Source organism: Myotis davidii, unplaced genomic scaffold, assembly GCF_000327345.1.
Source record: "Myotis davidii unplaced genomic scaffold, ASM32734v1 scaffold6, whole genome shotgun sequence".
NCBI classification, from domain to species: domain Eukaryota; kingdom Metazoa; phylum Chordata; class Mammalia; order Chiroptera; family Vespertilionidae; genus Myotis; species Myotis davidii.
The window spans coordinates 4108063-4117580 of record NW_006383011.1 but is presented as its reverse complement, the minus strand read 5'-3'; positions in this window follow the sequence as shown (position 1 = coordinate 4117580).

The window sequence follows — 9518 nt, the reverse complement described above, 5'->3', positions numbered from 1 at the left end:
GGAGAGAGAGAGAGAGAAACATCAGTGATAAGAGAGAAGCATGGATCAGTCACCTCTTGTACATCCCCCACTGGGGATTGAGCCTGCAACTTGGGCATGTGCCCTGACTGGGAATCGAACTGTGACCTCCTGGTTTATAGGTCAATGCTCAACCACTGAGCCATACTGGCTGAGTGAAACACTTTCTTTTTTAACTTATACCCTTTCTCTATCAAATTCCTAAACTTTCAAGACTCTACTTAGATATGGGGAAACCCTGGGTGACTAAAATCGCTCGTGTCCTCTCATAGTAGCTATTACTCTTACTGGAAGAATAATGATGGAGAGTATAGAGTTTGTGCAGTATGTTATTTTGCATGTTACCCATTCTTTATAAGCTTCAGTTTATTCATTGTAAAATGAGGGTAGTAATAGCAATTACCTACTTTGGTAGGGACATGTAAGAGTACTAAAAAATGTTAGCGATTAATGTTATTAACATATTATCATAAGTGCCTGTTTATCACTCTATCTCTAGAATGTAGCCAAGTGCCTGGCACATAATATGTGTTATGTAAAAAGTGAGCGAATGACTGAATGATTTCAGCTCATTTGGATTTTTTATATTAATCCAATTGAAGTCTAATTTCAAACATGCTTTATTGTGGTAAAAAAAATATATATATATATAACGAATTTGCCAATTTAACTATTTTAAGTGTAGAATTCAGTGACATTAATGACATTCATAAGATGTAAGCATCATCACTGTCTAACATTTTTTCATTAATAGGATATTGTCCCATTAAACAATCTCTTCCTATTTCCTCCCCTCCGCCCCCCTCGCCAGAGTCTGGTAACACTACTTTCTGTCTCCATGAATTTGCCTATTTTTGGTATGTCATATAAATGTAAACATAAAATACCTGTCCTTCTGAGTCTGACTTCTGTCACTTAGCATCAGGTCTTCAAGGTTCATCCACACTGCAGCATGTGCCAGAATTTTCTTCCCTTTTAAGGATAAATATTTCGTTGTATGTATAAACCATTTTATTTATTCCTTTATTTGTTGTTGGATACTAGGTTGTTTTTTTTTTACCTTTTGGCTATGATGAATTGTGCTACCATGAACATAGGTGTACAAATATCTGTTCAGAATCCTGCTTTCAATTATTTTGGGTATATACACTGAAATGGAATTCTGGATCAGATAGTAATTCTATTTTTAATTTTTTGAGGAACCACCATACTGTTTTCCATAGTGGCTGTGCTATTTTACATTCCCACCAGCGATGCACAGGTGTTTCAGTTTCTCCACATCCTTGCCGACACTTGTTATTTTCTGGGTTTATTATTATTTTTTGCAGTGGCCATTTTAATATGAAATAGTATCTCACTTGTGTTTTTGATTTGTAGTTCCCTAATGCTTAGTGATGTTGAGTATCTTTCATGTGCTTATTGGCCATTTGTATATCTTCTTTGTAGAAATGTCTGTTCAAGTCCTTTGTCCACTTTTAGATCAGGTTATTTCCTTTTTTGTTGTAGAGTTATGTGAGTTCTTTGTATATTCTGGATTAGTAAGCCTTTATCAGACACATAATTTGAAATATTTTCTTCCTTTCCATGAGTTACCTTTTCACTCTGTTGAGAGTATCCTTTGGTAAACAAAGTTTTAAATTTTGATGTCTAATTTATCTATATTTACTATTGTTGCCTGTCTTTTTCATGTCCCTTTGAAGAAGTCTTTATCAAATCCAATGTCATAAAGCATTCTGTTTTTACCTAAGAATTTTGTAGTTTAGGTCTTACATGTAGGTCTCTGATCCATTTCAAATTAATTTTTGTATATGGGGCAAGGTAACTGTTTAATTTCATCTTTTGCATATGGATATTCAGTTTTCCCAACACTATTTGTTGAAAAGACTATCTTTTCCCCATTTTATGTTCTTGAGACCCTTGTTGAAAAGAATTTGGCCATATATGCAAGGATGTTTTTTTCTGGGCTTGCTATTCTATTCCATTGGTCCATTTGTCTGTCTATCACAGTCTCACACTCTTTTGATAACTGTGGCATTTAGTAAGTTTTGAAATCCTGTGAATCCTCCAATTTTGGTCTTTTTCAAGACTGTTTTGGCTCTTCTGGGTCCCTTGAAGTTTCATATGAACTTATAGTAAGGTTTTTTTCATTTCTGCCAAAAATGTTGTTGGGATTTTGCATTGAATCTGCATATTACTTTGGGTAGTATTGTCATCTTAACAATATTAAGTCTTCTAACCCATGGACATGGGATATCTTTTATTTATGTCTTCTTTAAGTTCTTCAGCAATGTTTTATAGTTTTCAGTGACCAAGTCTTATACCTCCTTGGTTAAGTTTATTTCTAAGTATTCTTTAAAAAATTTAATTGTGGTAAAAATATATAAAATAAAATTAACCATCATAACCATTTTAACTGTCCAGGTCAGTAGTGTTAAGTTCATTAATATTGTTCTGCAACCAATATTCATAACTCTTTTCATCTGGCAAAACTAAAGCTTTACAACTTTACACCAATTAACGCCCTATTCGCCCTTTCCCCAGCCCATGGCAAACACCCGTTTACTTTTTGTCTTTATGAATTTGACTACTCTAGGTATCTTATAAAAGTGGAACCGTACAGTATTTGTCTTATGTTACTGGCTTTTTCATTTAGCATAATGTCCTCAAGATTCATCTGTGTTGTAGTTTGTTGGGGGGAGAGATTAACCAAAGAACTTACATGCATATACAGGCCTGGGGGAGGGCTGGTGTGGGGTCGAAGGGGTTATTGGGGGAAAAAGGGAGATATCTGTAATACTTTCAACAATAAAGATACATTTTTTAAAAGCTGACTAATATTCCATTGTATGTATCACATTTTGTTTTCTAATCATTTGTTGATAGACATGTGGGTTGCTTCTACCTTTTGGTATTGTGGATAATATTAGTTTACTATTGCTGCCATGACAAAATACCACACACTGGGTGGCTTAAACACAGTCATTTATTTTCTTACAGTTCTAGAGGCGATAAGTCTGAGATCAAGGTATCATCAGGGTTGATTTCTCCTGAGGCCTCTCTTCTTGGTTTGCAGTTGGCTACCTTCTCACTGTGTCCTCACATGGTCTTGTCTCTGTGCATTCATATCCCTAGAATCTTTTCCTGTTCTTAAAAGGACATCAGTCACACTGGATTAGGGCCCACCACATCATCTCATTTAACCCTAATTATCTCATTATATGTCTTAACTCTAAATATAGTCACATTCTGAGGTGTATTGGAAGTTAGGACTTCAGTCTGACTTTTGGCGGGGATACAACTCAGTTCATAACAACATTGAGATCCAGCTTCCAGTTATTTCAGATACATTGCCCAGAATTGGAATTACTGGATCATATGCTAATTCTACTTTTAATTATTTGAGGAACTGTCATACTGTTTCGCATAGTGGCTGCACCATTTTTCATTCCCATCAACAGTTCACAAAGGTTTAAATTTCTCTACATTTGTTATTTTCTGTGTTTTTTTTAAAAACAGTAGCCATCTTAATGGGTATAAGGAATATTTTACTCTTTTCAATATTCTTATGAATGAAATTTTTTTTAATGGTTTGAGATTGTTCAATGCTAGTATATAGAAATACAACTGATTTTTGCCTGTTGATTTTTGTATCTTGTAACTTGGCTGAATTTATTTCTTGGATTCTTTAGAGTATTCTAAAGACTCATCTGTGAATAGGAAGAGTTTTATTTCTTCCTTTTCAATATAAATGCCTATTATTATTATTTTGGCTAATTGCTCTGGCAAGAGCTTCTGGTACTATGTAGAATAGAAGTGGCAAATGGAGGAATCCTTGTTTTGTTTCTGATTTTAGGGGAAACCAAAGCCTACTTTTTTCTGTAAAGTATAATCTTTCACATATGGAGAATGGTCTTTCATATTTGGATACATTTTTCATTAGCTTGGTGTTTGAATGAAAAAAAACAGAAGAGCTTATTATGAACAAGAGGAAAAAAGTATGGGATGGGAGGGGTTGGGATGAAGCTAATAGGTAGATATAGAACATTACCAGGATTGACAAGATGTTGAAACAAGGTGGGGCCAGGGACATCCAAGAATCACCCCACCACTAGGAGGCAGTCCCTAGCTTTCTCAGGGCAAGATTATTTTAATAACTTGTTCATAGCTTATGACATGTATTTTTATAAACTAGGAATAAACATAAGGTGAAAAATAAATGTAATTCATAAACGTTTCTGTGTGCTTAGCTTCATTGATATAGGGTCCATGTAATATATTATCTAGATTTTAAGAGTGTAAGAGGGTGCTACTAATGTTCCTGAAAAGCAGGTGTGAACTGACTGCCCCAAGCAGACTGGGACATAGATTATCCTGTTTATAGAGCTCTTCACATTCCTAGATTACAACTGTAGTTAGCATTTAATCTTGGGACTGTTTCATCATGATGGCATATTGATCAATTTCTGTAAATAATTGGCTGCTAAAATAATCTAAAGTTGTGGGTTTATAACTTTAAGAAATGTAAAATGAACATAGATAATAAAGGATAATTTATGAAACATATAGAGATCCCTGCAGCTCTTACCTCTATTATTGCATATAACTAAACCTATTCTCTAAGCTAGTGTGCCCTTTAGGCAACCTTTTTGCCTGTTACATTGAGCCAGAGTAATCCTTACAGTGATGCAACTTTTTGTGATGATTGATGATGAGTTTATAGCTCATTTCTGCTTACTATTATTTTCTGAGACTTTATAATAGCGTCTCTGAGTTAATTTACTCACCTGTATATGACAGAATTCATTTTCTGTAAGTAGTCTTTTCTTTCAGAAAACCCTCTTTTATAGGAAGATGTATGTGTGACTTATATATAGGGCTGTAATCTTTGATATCAACCTAAAACTTTAGGGATTTGTTTCATAATATACTAGTAAGCAGTCATGACTCTGTGGTCTATAACATTTCTCAAGTCTTAAAAAATAATTACCTTATATTTTCAGGTTCTCTTATCTACCTGGCAAGAGTAAAGCTTTCCATCATTTGTATGTGTAAAGTAATATTCATGTTTTTTGGCTACCGGTTGTTCCTCTAGTCCTCTAACCTGTGGGTGTCTTCCAACTCGAGCTTCTCAGTATTTATTGCTCCTGTGAGTGAGCTCATTCATTGGGTGGTGGGAGATCCAGCTGTCACCTGTGTTGGCTTTTACTAGTAAAGATATTCAAACTGATTATCTCAGTTTCATCAAATCTAAAACTTAACTCATCTTTGTAAGTCACACCCCCGACCTTCTTTGCAACTTTGTGAGGTCATTTCTGTCTGTCTTTCTCTCTCTGTCTGTTCTATATGTTATTGTCAGTCTTAATCTTTACTATTCTCTCTAGGAGCCTATAGAGCAGCCGTTCTCAACTGTGGGTCGTGACCCCTTTGGGGGTCGAACGATCCTTTCACAGGGGTCGCCCAAGACCATCGGAAAACACATATATAATTACATACTGTTTTTGTGATTAATCACTATGCTTTAATTATGTTCAATTTGTAACAATGAAAACACATCCTGCATATCAGCTATTTACATTACGATTCATAACAGTAGCAAAATTACAGTCATGAAGTAGCAACGAAAATAATTTTATGGTTGGGGGTCACCACAACATGAGGAACTGTATTAAAGGGTCGCGGCATTAGGAAGGTTGAGAACCACTGCTATAGAGGCTTCATTTTGTCTGTTACTTTAAATTCAGGCTCCTATGCCTTTGAAGACTTTTCATCATCTAGTTCCATCATTCTCCCTGATCCTCCCAGGACCTAACTTCACTCCTTTCCCTCCTTTGGCTGATAGGTTGGTCTCCTCTTTCATGGTAATGCTGTCCAGTCAATTCTGGAATGTATGACAGAAGGCCTACCATATCCTGAGCCTTTCCTGACCATCCTAGCCTCCTAAGACTATTGCCTAATCATGAACAAGTGTTTCACAATGTTTAGAAGGTAGTTGGCATTCAGTTATTTAATGGTGTGATGTTTCCTTCAGGAGCCTGTTGTATCCCTATTTGTGCTTTAGGGTAATCAAGTGCTAGGTACTTAACAAAAGGCCTGTGATAAGTTATGTTTTATTATGTTTTACTAGTAAACATACCATATTTTCCAGTATTTACCTTAACCACATCATACTTGTGATTTGTTTTAATCTAATCATGTTGTTGGTCAATCATAGGTTGTTCTTTTATTTATTTATTTTGCTTAAAGTATTACAAAGGGTATTACGAATGTGTCCTTTTTCCCCCCCGGCCCTTGACAATCCCCTGGCCATCCCTACCCCCCAGTGTCTTATGTCCATTGGTTATGCTTTATATGCATTCATACAAGTCCTTGGGTTGATCTCTTACCCTTCTCCCTCCTGCCCCCCAACCCTCCCCGGCCTTCCCGCTGCAGTTTGACAGTCTGTTTGAGGCAACTCTGCCCCTGTATCTATTATTGTTCAAAAGTTTATAATGGTCTCTATTAACCCTGAATGAGTGAGATCATGTGGTATTTTTCCTTCATTGACTGGCTTATTTCACTTAGCATAATGCTCTCCAGTTCCATCCCTGCCGTTGCAAATGGTAAGAGTTCCTTCCTTTTTATAGCAGCATAGTATTCCATCGTGTAGATGTACCATAGTTTTCTAATCCATTCATCTACTGATGGTCACTTAGGCTGTTTCCAGATCTTAGCTATGGTGAATTGTGCTGCTATGAACATATGGGTGCATATATCCTTTCTGATTGGTGTTTCCATAGGTTGTTCTAATTCAAATCCTTATCTTTAGGGAACCAAAGCTTATAAATCAGTGGTTCTCAATCTCACCAGACTGAACACTCTCTTTTTATTTTTTAAATATATTTTATTGAGTTTTTACAGAGAGGAAGGGAGAGATATAGAGAGTTAGAAATATCGGTAGGAGAGAAACATCGATTAGCTGCCTCCTGCACATCTCCTACTGGGGATGTGCCCGCAACCCAGGTACATGCCCTTGACCGGAATTGAACCCGGGACCTTTCAGTCCGCAGGCCGACACTCTATCCACTGAGCCAAACCGGTTTCAGCTGAACACTCTCTTTTTAAAAAAAATGCTTTGTAACATCCACTTTATTGTCCTCAAACAAAATTTATAGACAGTACAACCTGCCTAAAAATTTAATTTCAAAACACAGTATAGTGTTGGAAATCATAATAAGCAATAAAGGAAACTGATTTATAAGATATTAGATACTTATATCTAATATATATTCAATATATCTACTCAGGCATAACTACACTGGAAGTCCCAAGGAAGTAGTCAGATGCTTGCACTTGTAACAAAATCACTCTTGAAATAGACAGCTATGTATGCAAACTAAAGGTGTGTTGTATCTATGTTTAAAATACCATGAGTGGTGTTTCATGTAGTAGTGTGATTTTCTGAGATGGTGAAGTAGTCTTTGAAAAGTTCCAAACTTCGCATTCCTGAAAAATTCAGCACATGTCAATACCATGCAAGAGTAAATTGCGCTTATATATATATAATATGGAGTTAGAGTCTAGGCTCATGTAATTATAAATAAGTTTTTTCCTTATGTGGCTTTCAGGAGTTTGGAAGTCATGGAAATGGCCCTTTTTCTATGGAACTGTCCTACTTCCTGCCTACTTGCTTCTTGCCCACTAAATATCAGTAGCACCACACTCATCCCCATAATTATAATAACCTAATTGTCCCCACAAGTTTCCAAAAATATATAAAAATTTTTAAATTTCCACACATTAAAAAATCCCTTTTTCCTAGGGAATGCTGTCCCATTGAAAAAGAATGTTGGAAATGATTTTCAAATTAAATTAACATTTCTCAAACTGTGTTTTGTGATAAACTAGTTTTGATATGTTAATAAAATACCCATGAGAGAGAAATATTCTATGGTCAAAAGAAAAGTTTTTTTTATTTTTATCTGAACTGCATGACTTTTCATAGCCTTTAATGTGTTACTAGATATTGTCAGTCTACCCCAGGAAGATGCAGTGTTTCCCCAAATTGTTCCACTGTGGCATCCTGCAAATTGCTGAATTAGGTTGTTAAAAATATAGCCCCTTTAGGCATATTAGACTCTGTGGGTTGCTCTTTGAAGATGGAAATGCGATCTGCTGTATTTATAGGGGAGCATAGGCAGGCCTGGGTTACCTAGAGCATTTTTAGTCTTGCCACATGTGAGTGCTTCTGTTCCACCAGAATATTATGGAAAAATTTAGTCCTGAACTGTGAAATTTAGTAAACCGAGAAAAAGTTTATGAAAATAACTGTTACTGGACAATTGAATTTGATATCAGCCTAAGAGTGGCAGGAAGATGGAGTGGCCAAAATTGGTGAAATAGGCCAATACCAGGTCTCCTGTGTTGACCAAATGGGTTTCAAATCTGGTCTGGATTATTAAACATTTCCTTTTGTTAATAGTTCAAGCAGTTTATAAAGAGGTTACTTTCAAATTGGGGAAGACAGAACTAAATGTAAAATATGTGACTATCTGTAAAAAGATACCAACTTAAACATAGAAATAAATTAGATTCTTTGGAGAAATATGAGGTAGCATTGTAGAAGATCAGATGGAAAAGTCAAAGAGAATGATGTGCACTAAAGAACAGAAAGAACACAAATAGTGTATGTAGAAACGTTACTTCTTGCCAGAGCGAAGTCCAGAAACTTATTGCAGGTATTTTCATAGGAGATCTACTTGGAGAAAAGATGATTCTGGTTTTTTTTTTGGTTGACAAATATTGTAGTTTTGTAAATCATATACATGATTATCATACATAGTATTCAGAATTCTAATTTCAAACTGCTTAGCTGGCAGAAAAATCCATGGTAATGATACCAAAGGGTTGAGGCATCTGTGCTTTCTTACAGTAAATCAGCAGAGTCCAGAAGGAAAAATATGGTTAACAGGAAGATGTCCAGGTAGTTGAAGGAATCTTCCAGAACCCTGACTCTGGTCAGGACCAGACTTGGAGATGAAGACTTGGAGTGATATACCAGATAACCCTGACCTGGTCTCCCATATCATGGCAATAGTTTGCTTACACTCTTTTAGACAAAAAGGGAAAAGTGGTCAGTCAGAGTGAATAGTTTAAGATTATAGAGAGGCACCTGGAAATGTATAGTGAAACATTGCCTTAAAAATCATTTGCCCCTCCATCAGCAAGAAATTTCTCCACTTGAGAGCCAGGAGAATTCTGTTTCACTTGCCAGTTTATGCAGTGAATGACAAATTACTGATATTTAGTTGCTACATATAAAACTGGAAGAATATATTTATAAGAGAATGAGGGGAAGAACATCAAAGGTGTTGCTTATCCTATCTAGTAAAAGAGTAATATGCAAATTGACCACCACTCCAACACACAAGATGGCCACCTCCATGTGGTCAAAGATGGTCACCCCCATGTGGACACAAGATGGCCAGCAGGGGAGGGCAGTTAGGGGGGGACCATGCCTGCAG